Here is a 23,009-nt window from a genome sequence, read left to right on the forward strand (position 1 = left end):
TCCCACTTCAAGGAAAGTGCAGGTTACTCCCCCAGATCCCTGGAAGAATGCCGAGTATCTTTGTGGAAACACTTTCAGGCGCTATGCTTCCAGAAAGAGAAGAAATTCTCATGCATGTCTCTTCTACTCCTTTATCCCATTCCGAATGGGTACATTTGGAACTGATCAAAAACATACTATGAACTTGTTTCTGACCTGGGTGTCTCTGAATTAAAGCAAAGCGTCTCTCCTTTGAACAGATGCCTAGGACATGGGCTGGGCACTGGGCGGTAAGTGGTAGAATCACTGCCCATGTAAGTTATGTAACATTTATCTGTGGGAACCAGATAAGCGGGCCAGCTGAGGATCATAACAGAAGGTATTTCTTGGAAACACTGACTTCACAGAGAGTAGGTGAGGGAAATGTCACAGGCAAGACAACCAATTTTACCCTTCAGAAGCCAGACGTCAATCAGTTGTAATTGCATCAAAGGCTATGAGACCCCCGATGTTTCTGTGAATGAGCACATCGTATCATGAGCAATAGGCAAGTCTCAAACATTGCAAAAAGTCCTTTAAATAAAGACTTGCATGTCTGCTCAAGGCATGCAAAGGGCTCAGAATGCAGCCAATGTCAGTTTTTCAGGGGGACATAAGGGATCCATCCTTTATTGCTCCCGGTCAACTAGTTCCTTATAAACCTTAGTAAATTAACTATGACTCCAAAGGAAAAGTGGGAAAGGGTATCAAAATCTAACATCACCAGCTGTGTCCTAGAAATAACACATCAAAACCACAGATGAAGACAGCTCTCCAGCTATGAAATCAACCTCATTTTTTTTATTTCTTTTAGTCACCGAACTCAGAGATCATTGTGAACCTTCTGCTTGCATATCTAATTTCCCAAAGAAAATTTATCTCTATTGACTCATCAAGTATATTCCCAAATTTCCAGCACAGCAATGGGTGATTCCTATGCACGCTTTATTTGTTTATTTACTTTTTTACCTACTTATTTATTCATTTATTTCAGAGAGAGGGAGAGTACACGTGCGTATGATTGGGGCAGGGTTGGAGGTGGGGATGTGGCAGGAAGCAGAGGGAGAGAGAATCTCAAGCAGGCTCCAAGCCCAGCACAGAGCCCAAAGGTGGGTTCTATCTCACAACTCTGAGATCCTGACCTGAGCCAAAAATCAAGAGTCAGACACTTAATGGACTGAGCTACACAGGCACTCCCCATTTTCTTAGAAAATTACTACAGTGTTTGGCAAAATAGCGATCGAATGTGAAGCTATTTTTTTTTCTGCATCCATCAACTACCTATTCTCCAACTCACTGTATATTAGCAAGAACACGTGAAACGTGGATCTCAGTTTAATCTGAACATATTTTCCCATCCAAACATGAGCCCTCTGCCAAACTTAGAAGAAAGTGCATCGTATTCTTTTGCTATAGTCTCCAAAGGCAGCCGCAAGATTATAGCTCTGATTGTAGACAGAACGGAGTACATTGTGTTCACTTTCCTGTTCTCATCATAATCATTGCATGAACATGAATAGTTATCAGTGAGACGTAGTTGGACAATCAAATGACAGTAATCACAAGAGTGTAAACAAATCAAGGAAAACCAGTGGGGATGAGAAACAAGGCTCTGGAAACTTTCCTGCAGTGGGTTCATGCACTCTCTGAATGGCAGTTGACTTGAAAATCCATGGATCGTCAGGTCATCAACGCTAAAAGCCCAAGAGGATCACCAGGTCTCAAATAATGCCTCACGTCACAGACTGATAGATTTAGTGGGGGGAAATCTAGCATTCAATTTCCACAATTTTCCTTTCCGTAAGCTTCTTGCAAGCTTACTTCTGTGGAGTGTTAAAATGAGTATCATCTTTTCATCACTGACCAAATTATTTTATTCCAATGAAAATGGATTGCTAGGATGAAAACAAATAGGGAGTGCACCCCCACTCCTGACTATTGAGGAGATGATTTTTGCTAAAGTGGTAGAAATCATCTACTGTGATTTTTACGTAGCTAGGCAAAGAAACGTTGATGATATGAAAGAATCAAGAGTATCCAAGGAAAGTAATAACCAAACACTTTGCAGTCAAGGTTCTGAGACTCTGGTGCTTATACAGAATTTGTAAACTCTCATTTCCCACTTTGTCTATCTGCACTGAAATTGCCTGTCCTGGGGCACCTGGATGGTTCTCTTGGTTTGGCGGCTGCCTTTGGCTCAGGTATGATCTTAGAGTCCTAGGATTGACCCCACATCAAGCTCCCTGCTCAGCAGGGAGTCCGTTTCTCCCTCTCTTTCTCCTCCTCTCCCTGCCAGTATGCCCTCACTCTCTCAAATAAATAAATAAAATCTTACCAAAAAAAAAAAAAAGAAAGAAAGGAAAGAAAAAGAAAATTGTCTCTTTCAAAGAGCCCATGGCTTTCCTCTGTCCCACAGCCATAGTGACGAAGTTTATTTGTGTTCTAAGGGCTTCAAATTTTATTTTGATAAAAATGGGATATGGTAGAGTAGATAGATTGTATTTAAAAACTCATGCAACTAAACAAAATGTTAAAGTGTGCCATCACCTAAAATGTTCCAAACTTAAACAAATTAAAGGGGATGATACAGAGTAAAAGTCAGCTGAGAATCTAGATGAAGATCACTTCCTTTAAAGACAGCAAAAAAAAAAAAAAAAAAAAAAAAAGGAAAGAGAGACGATCCAGACTGATCATTTTAGTTGTCTCCGTCTGTGGCTGAGCCAAATGAAACAAACCCATGGAATTATCAGGAATTCATAGTTGAATGAGCATCTTTGCTCTCGGAGAGCACATTGGATGACCTTACACATGTCTTCATTCCCCAAGACTGAAGCCATGTCTCTGCTTAGATGAAGCACGGACTTGGCCTCACAGCATCCTGTATTATGCTCCATCTGAATACACACAGGCTATCAGACACTCGACCTGAGAGCCACAAAGCATGTAGGCTGACCCAACACGTTCACCTGTTTCTAATCAAATAATCCCAAATATCTAATCAAAACCATTTCATCTTTCAGCACCATCAGCACAATTCTTGGCATTTAAGATTTGGGGTTTCTCCCCATCAGCATAAATGGCACTCTACACCATCATTTAGTGGGTATTATTGTCATCCTCTTGCTTAAAATGGCTCATGTTATATATACTGTCAAAAAAAAAAAAAAAAAAATCCGACAGAAATAATGAGGCACGAGGTCAGCAGGCCTCCGAGAGGAAAAAGCAACTAGAAGGCCATGTTGGAGTGACCAAGGAATTTGATCTGACCGCATAGATGTTTCTCAGTTGTTACAAAAGAACTCACAGCAATCCTCAGGACTGGTAGGGGCCTTTTAATCCTCTGTAATTACATTCTTCTAAACTAGCGTTATGCTTCTACCTTATGGGGCTGTTCTTTTGATGATTCTTGTAAGATGAGAGGTCTGATTCTTCACAGCACCCTATTTTTGGAGAGCTTCGGGTTTCTAACAAAAAATAATTGAAAACTATCTAATATCAATAGCAGGTTATTTTATTTGTGTCTGTCTCTGTTCCTGCCCCACCCATTCGTACCACACTCCTACAGACCTGTCAGAAGGTATAGTGGTGATAAGCCCTGGGTGTTACATGCAACTGATGAATCACTACACTACATCAAACATTAATGATGCCCTCTATGTTGGCTAATTGAACATAATAATAAAAAAAAATTTTTTTTGAAGATTTTATTTATTTGACAGAGATCACAAGTAGGCAGAGAGGCAGGCGGGGGTGGGCGGTGGGCAGGGGAAGCAGGCTCCCCGCCGAGCAGGGAGCCCAATGTGGGGCTCGATCCCAGGACGCCAGGATCATGACCTGAGCCGAAGGCAGAGGCTTTAATCCACTGAGCCACCCAGGCACCCCAACAATAAAAATAAAATAAAATAAAATAAATAAAAAGTACAGTGGAATGGCTTGTTAAAGTGGCCTATCACTCATGTCAACCTTATTATATATGATATCCATGCATATATACCTGAATAAAAGATCCATTTATACACTCCAGCATATAGGAAGTTTTACAAATATTTGGATGCTAAATTTGTTACAATTCACAAGTGCAATGACAAGAAATAAAGCACGGTGCTCATTTTCCCACTTCGGTATGGAAAAAGCCGTCTTATTGGCGTGCTAAGGTTTGCCTGCAGTTCTGAATGACCACTCACCAAAGCAACTATGAACAAGCCCATCTTCCAGAAAAGTCTTCAACAAATTAAAAAAATAAATAAAAATAAAAATAAAAAATAAAAGTGGAAACTTCGGGAATTCAGAGAGTCATTTCCCCAAATTACTAAAATTACATTCATTTCAGCATAAAATGCAATGAATCCTCTGTCGTGCCGGCACGCTGAGCTTTCCAGGCTTAGTACAATTATCCCTGTTTACAGCTCTTGTTATTAAGTCATTAACACGGCTCAGGCATATTCCTGCATTTGAAGCAATGTCTGAACCTTTCCTCAAGTTTGACAGATGGGATACACCCTCACTCCCAGCTCAGTTTCATGCTCTGGCAGCAAAGGTGGGTCTGATTTCCGAGCAATAAAAGTCTACGCTACTTGTCTACTTTCAATCGTGAATTCACGCTCAAGATGCCAACTGGTAACAGAGCCTCTTCGGCCCAATACAAATTAGTTGGAGGGCCTGTCTGTTCATTTCAGGTAAAAATAGGTAGATGCTTTGCTACAGACCTTTATGACATTATTTCACTCAATTCGTAGTACCCATAGGTTGACAGGCTGAGTTAAAAGAGGTTAGGGGACAAGACGTTAAGATGCTGACCATTCATCAAACAAGCAATCCAAAATGCTGAGTACCTACTTTCTTTGGTCCCTTAGACCTATCATTAGGAAAGATCACAGACTGGGGAGCCTTAACGACAGAAATTATTTTTCTCACAGTTCTGGAGGCTGAGAGGTCAAGAGCACGGTGCCAGCATGGTCAGGTTCTGCTAAAGGTTTTCTTTGCAGGCGTGCAGATATCTGCTTTCTTGCTGGGTCCTCACGTGGAGTGCGTATGTGGAGGGGGTGGAGGGTGGGAGGCAGAGGGGAAACTCTGGTGCCTCTTCTTATAAAGTCACTAATCCCAGAGCACCTGGGTGACTCCGTGGATGAAGCCTCTGCCTTCGCCTCAGGTCATGATCCCAGGGTCCTGGGATGGAGCCCGAATCGGTCTCCATGCTCAGTGGGTATCATGCTTCTCCCACCACCTGCCACTCCCCCTACTTGTGCTCGCTCTCTCTCTCTCTCTCTCTGACAAATAAATAAATAAAATCTTTAAAAAAAAAAATAAAGTCACTAATCCCATCATGGGGACCTCACCTTTATGACCTCTAACCCCACTTAATTTCAAAAGGTCTCCAAACAACAGGGCTTAGGGTTGCAACAAATGGGTGTTGAAGGCGTATAAACATTCAGTCTCCCACTATGTGTCAACAAGGTCACCCAGCAGGAGTGCCCAGTAGGCAGGTCCCTGGGCAGGAAGACTCCAGCTACTACCACCCAGTAGACTGGGAGGTAGAGATTCATATGTCATGGCTTACATAAGCGAAGCCATGTTGCTGAGAAACGAGGAATCCACATGATTGGCGTGTGCCAAGCAGATAGATTTATCTTAACTCAAAAGGTTTTAAACACACCCCTCATTTTCTTAGCTGGCTACTTATTATTACTGCAGAGAAAAGGCAAGTCCACGGTGAACAGGTGAGAAAAGCAGAAAAACAGAGCTTTGCCCTGTCGCTTTCTACAGCAGGAAAAGGAGGTAGCCGGCAAAGGCAAAGCACGAGGGATGAAAGCATAACCTTCCAAAGAACATTGCTAATCAATACTAGGAATTCAATATAAATCTTGAATAAGTGGATAAGCCAAGATTAAGAAAGCTTCAGCGGCTAATGAGTGCCCGGAGGCAAGGAATGGGTATTGAACAGAGGAAATGGATCATCACAGTGCATCCCAAAAATCCAGAAGAAAATTTCAGTCCAGAATTGAGCTGTTTGTATAACTACAGTTGGTAAGAATTATCACCCAGAAAATTTTTAGGGAGAAGGAACTGAAGACCCAGACTGGTGACCAGTTTTAATACCAGAAGCTTCTTGTGAAACTTGACAACACCTGTCAAATAAAATCTTGAATAGTAAACCACCTACAGCTCTCATTACAGATAATGTGATTAGCTAATGTCAATACATTCTTTCTCCTCTTGATATCAAGTCCTGAGTTAAGATTTCTTACACGTGAATTTCTGGGTCAGGCTGACCCTTCCTATTCAATATTCAGGTACCCAGCGTGGGCCAAACAAAGCAGAACCAACGTCCTGATACATTTTTTAAAGCCAACCTTATTTCCAAATATGATGACAAATACTGAAGACAATAATGTTACTAGTAATGACAAAAGAGTAAAGATGAAAAAAAATGCTAACAATTTTAATAGGAAAAAGTAATTAGAAACAACAATGCTGATGATTCAGATGCAAAAGATGCCAGTGGCCCACGGTGGAGAAGTCTGAAGACAGAATAGGACAGAGGTTTCCAAACGTCCTCAGTGCACACTGTTCTCAGTGTCTCAGGAACTTTTTCATGATACCACCAGACTAAAAGAAGTACTGAATACCGATACCATTTTTTGGGTAGCTAGGTCCAAATCACTTGGATACAGGGACCTAAATATCTAAGAGACGTTTTTTCCAGAAAAATTAAAATATCCCAAGGTAGCACCAAGTATTAGCTCTGGTACCCCAGAGTGTCTCAGCACACAGTTTGGGAACCACCGGTATATTTTATTAATTAATTCAGGTTTTTAAACATGTAATGCATATGTAAATTGTACTTCACCTTTTCATGCTTGAGTTTACTCAATTAAAAAATGGATCTGGGAAAAAAAAAAAGTGGATCTTACTTTCCAGAGTTGTCATTTACAAGGATCCACTTAAGACCTAGGTACAAAGAAAGTGCCCGGTACTTAGCACAATAAATGTTGGCTAAGTGTATCATTGTCGAGCATAAGACATCATAAGGTTCTCTCTCTCTTGTGATTTTGGTAAATCTAGAGAGCATTGGAGATTTCCTTGGGAGAACTATATTGTAGGAGTGGGCTCATGTTTTTACTTCTCCCTCCTTGGTGACAAGCTGGAGCTGTATGTTCTGAAGAAAGGCTTACCAGGGGACATCCCTTGGGTACTTCCTCCCGACAGAGCAGAAGCAGAACCAGGTCCTTGTTTTAATTAAGGCTTAGTCATGCGACTAGTTGGACTTTCCAAGAAAATTATGTCTCTATATCTTTAGCATCTAATCAAATACAAAAAGAAATACAAGAAGTTAGCCAAGCTTTTGATTGTAGACAAGAAGAGTTTCCAGCTCACTCAAGAGACTGGCATTTCACTCCTGCACAGTTATCAACAGGAAAAGGTAGTGGGATTGTGATGGTTTTTGAAAAAGAAATTGCCGAAAAGGGAAAACAAGTAAATTGCAATGAGTTCTTACAGATCTATATCTAGTTTGTTACATTTACTTTGACTTGCTGAACTACGGAGTTGGTTTTTAGTTGAAAGATATAGTTTTACAAGACGATACAAAGCAAATTCCAAAGTTGGATCAATGCCCCTCAGTTTTAATACTAAAGTGATCTTTCTAAGATTTTATTTATTTATTTGACAGAGAAAGAGATCACAAGTAGGCAGAGCAGCAGGCAGAGAGAGGGGGGAAGCAGGCTCCCTGCTGAGCAGAGAGCCTGAGGACTGATCTCAGAGGACCCTGAGATCATGAACTGAGCTGAAGGCAGATGCTTAACCCACTGAGCCACCCAGGAGCCCCTCATGTGATCTTTTTGACAGTTTTTGATGGTATTAGCTGTTAGGTCCCCCAGTAATGGGTCCGTGATTAAAGGAGAGAGACTGATACAAAGCGAAGTTCAAGCAACGCTTTATTTCACGCCAAGCATCAAGAATCAAACCGACCATCAAACAGACCAGTCAGGGCTGCCCCTCTTATAGAGAGGGCGACCTCTCTCTGCTTCACAGACTAGCTTTTAAGGGCAAACGCCATGCAGTTGGGCCTGGCCACACACAGGTGGCTAATGAAATAGTAACACACAGAGAAAGCTACACAGTCATGCTAGGTGACCAACTGAATTACAATTTACCCTAGTAGATATTTGAATTAGCCTATCACCTTGGTCAGAATTGGTGCCCAAAAGGTGCCCAAAGGGCGGGGCCCATACTCCTTGGTAGCTAGGGAGACAGTATACAACCCCTCACTGACCGGATGTCTCCACCTGGCCTGACCCACCCATGTATTTGGGCTTTGTTACCTGGGACTGGTTTCCGGGACTTGTTTTTAAGTAAGTTCCGGTGGGGGGGGGGGGTCAATTTAAGTTTTACTGCATAAACAAAATGGCAATTCAACCAGGTGAGGCCTCTCTGGCTGAATAGGTCCTTATATCAGCTATACATTTCTAGCTATTACAATGATTATCTTTTTAGGCTTTTGCAACCGTTGTACCATCTATCCACGCCTAATAAGAACCCATAACATTTGCGACAACTTCAATATCCATGCCATCAACTGCGGTAGATTGTATTATTTGTTGATCATGTTTCGCTGTAGGCAAAATATATTTTCCCTACACCACTGATTTTGGGAGATGCCGTGCCACGTTCTTTGGCCAGTGCAAATGTAAGTGAACGGGAGGTACACCACATTTGGCTGAACCTGTAAGTATGCTTCCCTTGTCTGATGCTGCTTTTCTTTTGTCCTCCACCATCAGAACTGCATATCCTAAATAGGGGCTGCTTGGTCAGCTTGGGCATGTAGCCAAGCCCAGCAGAGCCAGATCACAACCAACCTCATGCTGACATGAGCAAAAGAGGTTTTCATTTTTTTAAGATTTTATTTATTTACTTATTTACTTGCTTACTTATTTATTTGGAGAGCATGAGTGGGGAAGGGGAGAGAAGGAGCAGAGGGAGAGAAAGAATTGTAAGCAGACTCCCCACTGAGCCCAGAGCCCTATGTGGATCTCCATCTCATGACCCTTGAGAGCATGACCTGAGCCAAAATCAAGAGTCGGATTCTCAACCAACTGAGCCACCCAGGTGCCCCAAGAGGTTTTCATTTTTATAAACCTTTGAAATACTGAGGTTGTTGGCTACCACAGTCAGAATTGACTAATACCTCAAGGTATCAATGCTTCACTTGCAAACTGTACTGATGTCCTCCTCATTTATGACATTCCCATCTACTATCCAAGACGATATTCTATATGCAATCACTACCCAATTTCTTTACTTCTGAAATTTTAATTTCCAGTATTTCACTCCATCAGACTACAACCCCCTGCTTCTTCAGACTCTCCATTTTTTTTTTTACTTCCTTTCTCCTGCAACACACAGCCTTCAAACTGAGACCCCCCCTGCCCAGATCTGTAACATCACATGCTTCATTCAATCCATTATCTCCCTTTTCAGCCCTACTTCTTCTCCCCACCCCCCACAAAGGTTCTGGTCACCAGTACCAGTGTGTGGGTGTGTGCACGGTGGGGGTGAGGAAGGCGGTGGGCTGCCCCATACCAAGAAGCAATTCTGGGACTCCAGCAGGGTATCTCACAATTCAACTTAATTCTGACGCTAATGACCCAGAGATGGCTTCAGATCCCCCAGGTTAAGGGCTCAGTCCTATAAGACTACCTCCCTGGCCTTCCATTTCAGATGCCCCTTGCAAGCCCAGGTTGCCACTTGTAATGGTCACCAACTTAGAAACTCTCTGAAACCATTTCTTTCAGGGTTTTGAGGCTTCCTTACAGAGGCACAACTGATTAAATCATTGACCATTGGCTATTGATTCAACCTATAGCCTCTAGCCACTCCCCAGAGGGACTGGAAGTTTCAAAACCCTCTTATCACCTGGCTGGGTCTCCAGACAACCACCACCCCTCTTTCAGTGCAGTCCAAAGGTCACTTGTTAACATAACAAAAGATACCCATGTGACTTTTAACACCTAGGGAATTCCAAGGGTTTTAAGAGCTCTGTGCTAGAAATGGGATAAAGATCAAATCTCTATTTCTTACTATAAATTACAGTATCACCTGCTGGTCTTTGAACGTGGGTCTCTTCGAGCAAAACAATCATAAAAGTCAAAAGATATTGGTACATCACTAGAATCCCATTCAGTCATTAATAACTATTATATCTGTATCTTAGGACATGTTTCCCAGGGTGAGGCCACTCAGGTTCACAGGCTTTCATAGATTGTATCAGGTTCCAAAAGCAGGAGTAATTTCAGCAATAGGGGCTTCACCTTTTCGGAGATCTGTTAGAACTGAGCTAAGAAACATTCATCTCTTACTCTGAGCCTCTTTTGAGGTGTTAATGTAATCTTGGCGTCCCCTCTCACATTGCATAACCCGTTTCTTCATTCCCTTACCCTCAGATACAATGTTCTCTTTTCTCCATTTATACCAAAACTTTTCCACCATTGGAAGGGACATTAGGTTCAGCCTCTGTGCTGGTCGAGAAGGCAGGCAGCAATACCATTCCAGCAAGTTCCTCCCCCTCTGTCTACTCCTGCTCACATGGGCTAACTAGAGGGCTATTTTTACTATCAGGCAATGTGGCTGAATTCACTGTTGATCCCAATCTGGCAGATGGGTGAAGGCACATCTTGTCCCATCAGGCCCTAAGGAATTGTGGCATAAAGCTTCAAAACACAGTTTCTGGCTAGGATTCATCCCTGTTCTGACCCTTGTGATTGCAGCCCTGGCCCTGTGACCACCGCATCAAGCAAAGGGGGAGAAACAAAAGTTGAGGTGATGTGAGGAAGATTTCAGTAACTCCCTCCCCCACCAGCCTTCCCCAGGTCCTTCCCCAGGTCTTACTGGTTGGGGTGACACTCCTTTGGCCTCCCTTCATATTCATGTTGAGTGTGAGCACACACTCATGTAGGTGTGTAAGCCAGCTCCTTGTGCTTTTACCACCCCCTCTTTTAGAAAACCAATGTTTTAATTGTCCATTCCAATTCTCTACCAAACAAGTCCTCTGAGGGAGCTCTCTCTCTCTGCTCCCTGTTGGACATCACCAGCTGTAAAACGTTGATCTTGATAGCCAACAGGTCCATGAAAAGATGCTCACCATCACTCATCATCAGGAACATGCAAATCAAAACTACAATATGATATCACCTCACACCTGTCCGAATGGCTAAAATGAACAACACAAGAAACAACAGGTGTTGGGGAAGTTATGGAAAAGAAAGAAAACTCATGCACTGTTGGTGGGAATGCAAGCTAGTGCAGACTCTGTGGAGAACAGTATGGAGGCTCCTCAAAAAGTTAAAAATACAATTATGTTATGATCCAGCAACTGCACCACTGAGTAACCAAAGAACAAGAGAACATTAAGGGGATATATGTCCCCCTACGTTCATAGCAGTATTATTTGTAATAGCCAAGGTATGGAAGCAGCCCAAGTATCCATTGACTGATGAATGGAAAAAGAAGATGTGGTATATTATATGATTTCACTCGTAGGTGGAATTTATGAAACAAATGAATAAGGGGGAAAAAATAAGAGAGAGAGAGAGAGAGAAATCAAGAAATGAACTCTTAATTATAGAAAACAAATTGATGGTTACCAGAGGGGAGGGGGATGGGGGGATGGGTTCAATGGATAGTGGGGATGAAGAAGGGCAGGTGTTGTGATGAGCACAGGCTGAAACACGGAAATGTCGAGTCACTATATTATACACCTGAAACTAATACAACACTGTATGTTAATGAACTGGGATTAAAATGAAAACTTACAAATTTTAAAAATGGAGTTCATGATTGGTCATGCCTACCTAAGGAAGCCCCCACAAAAATCTCCAAGGTTGGTTTGGGAGAGCTTCCAGGTAAGCAAATGCATTCACACTGGGAGGATAATGCACTCCAACTCCACAGGGACAGAAGCTCTTGCACTTGGGACCCCAGTCTAGAGGGGACCATCACCCAGAGAATTTGTGCCTACCAGCAGCCCAGTCTCTGTTCCCACTGTGTGGGCTCAGACCATCTTACTGATTCCCATTTAGTGTGCCCCATTGACAATACCTCAACGGGTGGCTTTCCATGCTTTCTGTTTGATACTACTGGCAAGAGAGAGGTTTCCACATCAGACAGAGTGTCCATTCCCATAATACAGTCAGGTAAAAGAGACACAACCACTTTACATAAAGCTTGTTCACTCATGCCAACTCTCCCACAAACTTCAGCCTTAATTCTATCAACCGTAAATAATGAACAAATTCCTCACATCCCTCACTGTGGCCCCCATTGGTCTCCATCAACAGGTTCTGGTTGGACAACAGGAGGGAGGGTAGGAGAAGTATTCCCTGGCCAGACATCATATCTATTCCCACAAAACATTCAGGACAAGTTGATACAACTTCAAATAATTCTCTGCTTAAACATTCCAACTTTCACAATCCCATCAACCATTAATGTTCTGACACTCTCTCCATATCATCGTAGCATGAGTCAGGGCTCCACCAGTGAGTTCTGGTACAACTGTTTGTGGAACTTCTGTGTCAAGGAGTCCTGGAGACCTGTTTTCTCCACTCCCAGACCATTTTACCCACCCTTGTGCCAAAGGCTTTGAGTCCCTGATAAGGGGTCAAGACCAGGGAGCTTTGTCCTTTCATCCATCTTTAACATGGTTAATCTGCCCAACCACTGCCCCAAGCAAGGCATGCTCAGACACCCCATGGTAATCTGTCTTCCAGCTTTCCTAATTTCTCCAAATTGGGATAAAGGGAGCAGATTGGTTGGGGGAACTAGTAGGGGGTTGCTTCAGCTCCCCCAACCTTGGGCAGTGCTATATTAAAACCTCTGTTCTAACTTCATCAATGTCCATTTCATCCATCCCATTTCCCAACCACCATCTAAGAATGTCTATTCAAATGGGAGGAGTCCCCTAACTCCCCTTTCTCTTTCCCCTTTGTTTCCCTCCTATCAATATACACCTTATATATATATTTTTTTTCCTAATAACCATTTAAAAATTTCCATCTTGGGTGCCTAGGTAGCTCATTCGATCCAGCGTCTGACTCTTGATTTTAGCTCAGGTCCCAATCTCAGGGTCCTGGGATCAAGCTCCGTGGCAGGCTCTGAACTCAGGACAGAGTCTGCTTGAGATTCTTTCTCCCTCTGTGCCTCTCCCACACTCATGTTCTCTCTTAAATAAATAAATAAGATCTTACAAATGAATAAAAATAGATAAAATAAAAAATCTTCATCTTATTGGGAAGAGTCCCTTGAGGCTTCCCTCACCTCTTCTCATTCTCTTGTTAATAAACCTTAAGTTTTTATTAGCATCTGTAAAACCCAGCACAGGGAGCTGAGATAGCAAATTAGATGAAGCTTCCTGAGTATTCTTCAGTTCTATGACAATCAGATTTTATGGGGTGCTATGTGGAAGGAGCCCTTTACCCACAGCATTCACTATGACCTGGTAAGGGGTCCATTCAGCAGGTAAAAGTCCCTGTCATCATGAAGCCAGTCTCACATAGCTTGTATATCAGGGTGTCCAACTCGGCATTTATAGGTGGAGACAATCCCCCTTCTCAGGGTAGACAGACTCTACAGGGGCTTTATCCAGTCCACCAGGCTGGCTGTTCCCAGAGAATGATCTCCTTTGTGTCTGGATCATATATGGCCATCTGGGATTTCTCCCCAGTGAGCCGTGGGTCCTGTATCAATCCATATACACTCTTTGAATCAGCAGCATTCAAGGCCAAAGACAAGGCTCCTAAATTAGTCACTCTCATAATCTTCTTCAGTATCACTCTGCCCTCCCCACAGAGAACTCACGGCCCAGAATAAGCAAACCCTTCTACATCCTCAACTCTGATTTGGATATGTTCCTTCACCGCCTTCTCCATGAACCGGGAGGGCCCCCATAGACCCTGCCTCCTTGGCAACCTTCACACTAAAGGCTGATTTTTGCTCAGACCCCAATAGTCAGGGCCTAGCGGTGAAGTGACCATGTTCTCTTTCCTCATCACCATTGTCTCTTCTAAACTCTTTCCCCTCCTTCTTCCTTGGAATGCTTCCTTGAGTTGAGTGCTACCAGAACATACCTATGCCTACTTTTGTCCTTACCATCATCTAGCAAATCCTGGCTGTTCTTTCTCTCATTTAGGGGGAGTGGTGGTGGTATTTTATTCATTTAATTCACTATTTCACTCTTTATTCCTGCTCCCGTCCCCCTATGGGTGATTTCAACATCCACATAAATGACTCACCAAAGGCCCTGTCCTCTCAGTCTTCTCTCCTTTCTTCCAATAATCTTTTCCTCAGCTCCACAGTAGCACTTACAGAGGCTCACCCTTGGTTTGGTCCTTACCAGGGACCTCACCACCTTCAGAATCTTGCTTTGAAGCATCCTGCTCCCTGACCATCACTTCTTATTTTCCAAGTTCACTTGTGTTCATCTTCTTATGCCAACTATTCTGTGTGGTCAGCTGAACATATAATTTGCTGGCCCACCTTCTTTTTTAATATATTCATGATACCTTTCTGTATTAGTTTGCTAGTGCTACCATGACAAAATACCACAGAATACCAATGGGTGACAGAAACAACAGGATTTCGTTTTCTCACAGTTCTATTGGCTAGAAGTCCTAGATCAAGTCTTGGCAGGGTGGGTTTCTCCTGAAGGCTCTCTCCTTGGCTTAGAGATGGTTGTCTTCTCCCTCAGTCTTTATGGGGTTTTCTCTGTGTATGTGTCCTTGTCCTAATCTCTTCTTATAAGAACACTAGTCCTTTTGGATTTGGGTTCATTCTAATGACCTCATTTTAACTCAATTCCTTTTTTAAAGACTTAACTCCAAATACAGCCACATTCAGAGGTATGGGGTATTTGGAGGAGATATAGTTTGGCCTATAACACTCTTATCTCCTCAACTCCCACCTTATCCAGCTTAGATTCCATGGTCTGTCATTTCTATCATCTTTACAAATACCTTCAGCCCCTTGTTTCTATATCCCTCTGCCATCATACTCATCTTTTTTTTTTTTTTTTTAAATCCCATACCTGCACTCATGCAGCTACACAGTGTTGGAGGAAAAAATACATATAACCCTGTTTCTAAGCTTCATTTAAATTAATAACCACATTGTATACCAGCAGTAAATACTGATTGGCAATCTTTCTAAACATGCCTAGGGTTTTCTGAAACAGCTGTTTCATATTTTCTCTAAGTGCCCCCACTTTCTCCTCTCACCATATTCTCAACTCCTTACCTATCTTCCTACATTCTTGACTGAGTAAACATTATTTTGAGGACTCCCTTAAAGAACCACCATAAGTCTAATGGCCTACCCATGCAGGTCTGCATGCACATTGTCCGCCATACTTCTTGGCATAATGGAGGTCTCCTAAGGCATACCTTGCCCCCAGTTTCCTGGATCCCATCTTCTCTTGCCAAATCAAGAATGAAGGTCCTTGATTTTAACCTATTTCTCTTCCATTATCATTTTTTTTTTCCCCTCTCTACAGGGTCATTCCAATTTAAGCACACTGAAGACATTCCATGTTTAAAAGTTTCTTTGTCAATGGGTGCCTGGGTGGCTCAGTGGGTTAAGCGTCTGGCTCTTGATTTCAACTTGGGTCATGATCTCAGGGTCATGAGATTGAGCCCAGCATCAGGCTCCATGCTGGGTATGAAGCCTGCTTAAGATTCTCTATCTCCCATGCCTTCTTCCTCTGCCCCTATGTCACTCTCTCTCTCTCTCTCTCTCTCTCTCTCAAATAAGTAAATAAATAAATACCTAAAAAAAAGTTTCTTTATCTTTAATTCTACATCTATCCACTGCCACATTTTCTCTCCCCTTCAAAATTAAATTCCTGAAAGAATTGTCCATTATGGTCTTCAGTTCCTTGTAAGCCATTCCCTCCTCAGCCCACTTGGACCAGACTTCTGTTTCCACCCCTCTACCCAGACTGCACTCCCTAAGGTGTTGCCAAATCCAGTGGTCACTTTGCTGTCTTCATTTGACTTAGACCACAGCAGGATTCAACACAGTTTACTGCCCTTTGGTGATTAAAATTCTATCTCTTCCTGGGCCTTCCGTGATTTTCCTCCTGCCTCCACTGACGGTTGTTTGGCCTCCTCTGTTGGCTTCCCCTGCCTCTGCTTCATCTTTAAGTATCTGAGTGTTCCAGGGATTAATACTAAGCCTTCTAACTTTTCTTTCTATATTTTCTCCTTAAGTTATAGCTCCAGTTCCAAGCCTTTAATACTGTCCATATGCTAATTTCCAAATTTATTTCTCTAGCACTTACAGTTTTTTCTAAGCTCCAAATTCAGATATCCAGCTGCTTAATGTGTATCTACAATTATGTCTAAGAACTTCAAGCAGAACATGATTTAAACAGAATTTTTTAAAGATTTTATTTATTTATTTGACAAAGAGAAAAAGAGAGAGAGAGAGAGAGAGGGCAAAAGAGCAGAAACAGGTGAAGTGGCAGGCAGAGGGAGAGGGAGAAACAGGATCCCTGCTGGGAGCCAGATGCAGGGCTCCATCCCAGGACCCTAGGATCATGACCTGAGCTGAAGACAGATGCTTAACTGAGGGCACCTAGGCACCATCAAACAGAATTCTTTACCTATAATCCTCACCCCCAGAAAACTACTTCTTGCCCTGACTTTTCCTTAGATTACTGAAATTTACTGATGGAATATCTCTCCTTTCTCACTTTTGCCCCAACATCACCCCCACAGCCCATATAGCAATCAGGGTGATCTTTTGAAACTCAGAATCCTACTTTTTCTTTTCTTTTTGCATAAAACCTTCCAAAGGCTTCCCAACACATTAAAATTTTAGTCTTAACACTCTGTATTGCCTGTACTGTCTCCCACGACTGGCCCTGACACGTATCCCTGTCTTATATCACCTGTCGCCCTCCATGACCCCATAGAGTCCCAGACATTCTGGCTTTATTTCTATTCCTTGAACATGCCAACATCTTTCCTACCTTAAGAACTTTGCACTTGTTTTCCTTCTGCTCGTAATGCTCTGCTCCAGATCTGTATATACCAGGACACATTCTGGCATTTAGATGTTGGCTCAAATACTTCCTCATCATTGATGTCTTCCTGCCCGTTCCATCTCAGTTGGACCACCAATGTTCTTGAGAGTATCACCCTGAATTATTTTTGCTGTAACACTTATAATCTGAATCAGCTATTCATGTGTTTGTTTATTTCTGATCTGTTTCTTGCTCCTGAAAATGTAATTCCCTGGGCTTAAGTCAATCTCCACCATAATATAGGCACTCTATAATTGTTTGTTGAATAAACATAGGAATTTGGATCCTAGGAATTTATGCTAAGAAGACAATCCAACCATTAGTATAGCTATCCTAGGACTATTCAAATAGCAAAGAACTGGAATCAATCAAAAATGACCAACAGACTAAGTAAATTGTGTGACGTCCATGTAACAGAATCCTACATAAAAGAATAAAACCCAGAATCAAGTAGTAAACCCATATTTACTGACTCGGACAAATATCCACCAGACAGTGCTGAATGAAAAAAGCTGAGTAAACAAAACCCACCCATTTATGTAAAATTATGCATATGCAATATTACACATATATTATGTACTTATACACAGGTGCATGAAGTCAGATGCCTGCAGTTATATCTGGAAATATTAACAATGGTTATCTCTGAGAAATCTAGGAATAATCTTTTACTTTTCACAGTCCTCTAAATCATTTACATTTTTATATGAGCATGTATTGTGTTCATAATCAGGGAAAAAAAGACAAAAATTTCTACCCCATCTTGGACCCATCAGATAGACATGAGGATTTTTCCAAGTGATTTTTGAGGAAAAAAAAAAAAAAAGCATTATTCAGTACACTGATTCTGAAGCTCTCTATTTATTTCCATTTCATTTCCCACCCTCCCTGCATCATCTTGTTTTTCTTATTGTTATCGGGAATGTGGAAACACTGTTAGCATTGCGAAAAAAAAAAAGAAAAAAGAAAAAAAAAAGAAATAAAAGAAATCCAAAAATATTATTAGGGTAAACTTTTCAAAGTGCATTTTAATATAGCATCAAGCATGTTCACATTTTTATTGCTGATTATAATGTTCAACAGCCTGTGACACAATAATTCAGACTTTTTGGCAGACAGAGCCCAGTTTCCATTTCTTTTAGTACAAGATGTAGGGTGTGGAAACTTTCTACTTCCTTGGAAACTCTTCTGAAAATGGGTTTCACTCATTTCAGCCTCTAAGTGTTTAAGAGGTGACTGAATTTCTGAAAGTGGTCTGACCGTTTTAGAACTTCTGGCAATCACTGTAACTTTCGCACTATGTGGAAGGGGGAAAAAATCCATATTATTAAAAAGTTGCCCTCAATCTCTTTCCCATTTCCTATTTTTTTCACTGATGCCAAAGTATCAGGATAATTTTCCTATGGAAACATTGAAACTCAGCATCAAAAATGATCGATGTAAATGACCCTATCTCTCAATAATAATCATGATAATATTATTGTGCTATCGAGAAGACAATTACAATGTTTTTCCTAAATTCTACCCGGGTTTTTTTTTTATTCTCTTAAAAATTTCTATTTGTTGTTGCCGTTATTTGTTTGTTTGTTCTGTGTTTCGTTTTTTAAACCACTATACTACCAAATAGGACAACCATTTCTTTTCAACCACCTGGGTGAAATTCAGAAGATACTTAAACTGCATACTTTTTTTTTGTTTTTTTGGCATGTGTGTGGAGAAAAACAAAAACACCATCTTTAATTAATTCCTTAACAGGGCAAGATACACTATAATGGATCTGCTGAAATTCTGTCTGCTTCTATCACCCAGCAGTAGGTTGGCTTCCTAGGACAAAATCCTAAAAATAGGCAGCTTTGACATGAGATGTGGATGCAGCCCTTTGCTTTTGTGGACTGAGAAAGCAGGATTCCCACTTCTGCATTCTCTGCTGATGAAATACAGAAGGACGCTGGCCCTGCACCGGGGCGGGGTGGGGGGGGGGGAGGACATCAGTTCTGTTTCCAGAGCTATCTTTCCCACTGCCAGAGGGAGGAGAGAGAGGGTAGGCTATGGTGAAGGATCCTAATCATCCTATATCCTTTGGAGCATCTTCAGAGCTGGAATATGGGCTTTTTCAAGCTCCTACAAGTCACACTGATTTTTTTAAATGGCCAAATCTCGTCAGTCCCCATGGTGTCCATTATCAAATTATCACTTCTGCACTGACACATCTAAATCCACAGCTCCACACCTCGCTACATCCCCCAGCACCAGGCCTACGTACATACATGCCTTTCCGCCCACCGAGCACGCCACTCAAGTCATAAACTGATTCTCTCCCGTGGGTCACAGATCTGCCCTTTCTCGTGAGTGCTCTGTGTTGACAGACAGCTGCTCTGCATCCTTCAGTGCTGCCGGAAATGGAAACTTAAGAGGCAGGATTCACTCTCTCCTTTCCTTCTGCATTACAGACTGTCTCCAAGGCCTACAAACGGCACCTGGGCATTGTCTGTGGACATGGGCCTATTCCCACCTTCCTGACCAAAGTGTCACTTTCAAAGTCAAGTCAGTCTTCCCTTGTCTGAACCAAGGCTTGGCAAACTAGGGCCGCTGGGCCAAACCCACCCACTACCTGTCTTTGTAAATAAAGTGTTACCAGATTGCCTGTGACTGCCTTTGCAATACAAAGTCAGACTTGAGCAGTCATGCTAGGCACTGTGTGATACGAGAACCCTAAAATATTTACTGTCTGGCCCTTTATAGAGAAAGTTTATAACCCCAGGTGTAGACCACAGCAACAGCCTCTGAAAGTTGATATGGCTTATACACTGAACAGAGAAGAATTATTTGGTAGATGAGCAAAGGAAATTTAAAAAAACCTAAATACAACATTTCCCTTCCCGATAATAGCCACTATAAATCTCTCTATGCTTTTTCTGGGCACAAACATTCATATTATCTTTTATTATAATTGACTCATATTAGACCTACTATTTTTCGTAAATTGACTCTTTCCTGTTAGCAATATCAAATAAAGAGTTCTCCTTTTCTAAGATTTAATGGTTATATAATGTTCGATACTACAAAGCTTATTCATGTCCTAAGGTTTTTGATAATATATTTTCAAATAGTCCAAATTTCCATTTCCCAGTTGTCTCTGGAGAAAGTGTATGTTTACATTCCCATCAGGATTGGGCTTAAAAGAGAAACCAAGCTTTAACTTCTCAAATTCTAGCCAAATACTGGTTTCACTTTTTCTTTTCTTTTTTAATTTTTTAAATTATTTATTTTAATTTTTATTTTCTTAATTTTAATGACACAGTAGCTCATGGCTATTTCTGTGAATAGTAAAATCGAATATTTTATATATTTGATATATACATCGAATATTTTATATGTTCAGTAACCATGTACATTTCTCTTTATGCAAATTGATTAGGATTATTACTTTCCACTTCATGATTTCCGTGAACACATTTTTCTTCATTATTAGTTTTCCTAATAAAATGCTAAGCATGGTCCAAGGTCACAGGTGATACACGGCCATTTCTACACTGGGTCCTGAGGGTGACTTTTCTTGGTCTACAGACTTAGGAAGTAAAAAACAATGCTTCTCATCCATACTCACCTGATATAAACAATAGTAACTGTTAATAAAAACAATAGCGATGTAAGCACTTTGTATACATTAATTCATTTAAAACCTTGCGACAATTCTGTGAGCAGGTAATATCCCACTTCATGGATAAGAAAACAAAGGGATAGGGAACCTATAAGATCTCAAGGCCAGCTTCGCTACAAAATCTTCTTAGCCAGGACACCACACTGTCTCTTAAACTAATAGTAAAGGTACTGACCCTCTGTTCATCATATCAGCTGTGGATATTTCGGGAAGTTGTCCTTTGACTTTGTTAGGATGTTTTGGTAGAATTACACTCATAAGTAAACAGATATTGAAATAAAACTGCTAAATAGAGCTTAGCCTTTTTCTCCATTATTCATTCAAAATAAATTTATCAAAGCTCACCAAAACTATGCACAGAGCAGTCTTCTTGGCATTCTAAAAAACGGAATCAGATTAATTCTCCGATGGTAGAAAACTTAACCCCATGTTATCAATTCTATTCTAAACCATCACTCACAGAGCTATCAGATATGTATTTCTTAAAAACCACCATCTAATTATGCAACACAGCTTCCCAAAAATTTTCAATAATATCCCTGATCCCACACACACACAAAATAAATAAATTAATTAAATAAATAAACAAACAAATAAAAAATTTAAAAAGGACGTTTCTTTAGCATTCCAGGTCTTGTAGGATCTATGTACAATCCACCATACTAAGTCATTCCTTCCTATTTCTCCATTTCAATAAAATAAGGTATTCAGCCTTTCCAGAAGACATCATATGTTTTTCTATCCTCCTACCTTTTCTTCTCACCTCTTCCATGGCATGGAAAGACTGCCCAGTTTGCATACCTTATTTGTCATCAACTGTAGCATACATGATTACTGCCTTAATTACACAGAATTGCAACACATACCCCATACCCACACAACAGCTTATAACTGAAAGGCAAGGACCACATCCTATTCAATTATATTTCCCTCTAGTGAGTCCAACAAATAGGCAAATGTTAGGCAAAAATATTGGTTAAGTCAAACTGAATGGAAGCTACATTTGTCTCGAATGTCCTTTCATCTCCCCTAATTTTTCTCTTCTGAATTCACACTCTTGTGGACCTTAGGTGATGTTATCTGTTGCAGCAGTAAAGCCTTATTCGTACCCTAGAGCTTTTACATGGAGTGATTAATTCGGGGCAATAAAATACATGGTAGTTTTCAGCTTGATCTCTTTTGCTCAACATTTTGACTGAAAATACTGGCTAGTTATTAACAGAAGGACTCTCGAAGGTAATAATATGCTTGCGATTTAAAGATCTTAGAAAATAATGTGTTTTTAAGAAAACTAACTTTTCTGAACCAGATCGAGTTATTGATATTAAAAACCAATAAATAGATAGTCATGAATATTTGCAAACTCAAATCTATCCATCCAGGGAAACTTAAAATAGGAGAGGAACTTTTATGGATTTTCAGTCACCTAAAGTGACTTGTTAGCCTTATTTCTCTTATTACAGTCTAGGAACGGAACTAATACTCTCCTAGAAGCTGTATTAGAATCCAAGCATTGAAATTCTTGGACAGAAACAGTACTTCACAACCTGGGATATGAAATATACACATGAGATGGGTATAAAGCAATTAACCAGAAAATCCTCTGTGCACACAGGACACTTAGGACACTAAGAGAGCACGCATGTGATAGCATCTTGCAATCAAAATTTAACCAAGATTAAATTTATAATTATGGTTGACTACAAACATACCTTCTCTGACCTCAGCAATACATATTTTAAAACAGTAAGAATACTTCCAGGAACATTCTAGCAAAAGAGAGTAAGTAGCAGAAACTGACATTTCTGATTTGCACTGATTGGCTAAGACTCTAGTTCAGCAGATGAACCTGCCATAGTCTCTTTCTCTTGTGTCATCTTCTACCAAGTCACCACTCCGCCCCTCCTGCCATCCGCACCAGGTTCTCTCTCCATATTGCAAAAAAAAAAAAAACTTAAAAGAAGACTTTTGAGCTAGGAATATTATGTGCAGGTAACCACTCAGCAGCAAACATGGGACAATTCTCATTGAAAAGGAAGATTACTCAGAGGACAGAGCCAAGAGCCATAAGGCGCCGTTTCTTGGGTAGATGACTAAGCCCCTAGTGAGGGAAATCATAAATGTGCCCAAATGGATTTCAGAATTGATCTAGAGTGTCTTTCATTTTCTTCCTTTTTTAATGGAACTGTCTACAGAATTGACCCTATGGTTTTTCTCGCCATTGTTGTTGAGGGCGTGGGGAGCAGAGAACTCGTC

The sequence above is a fragment of the Lontra canadensis genome, unplaced genomic scaffold (assembly GCF_010015895.1).
Source record: "Lontra canadensis isolate GAN:19392208 unplaced genomic scaffold, GSC_riverotter_1.0 scaffold41, whole genome shotgun sequence".
NCBI classification, from domain to species: domain Eukaryota; kingdom Metazoa; phylum Chordata; class Mammalia; order Carnivora; family Mustelidae; genus Lontra; species Lontra canadensis.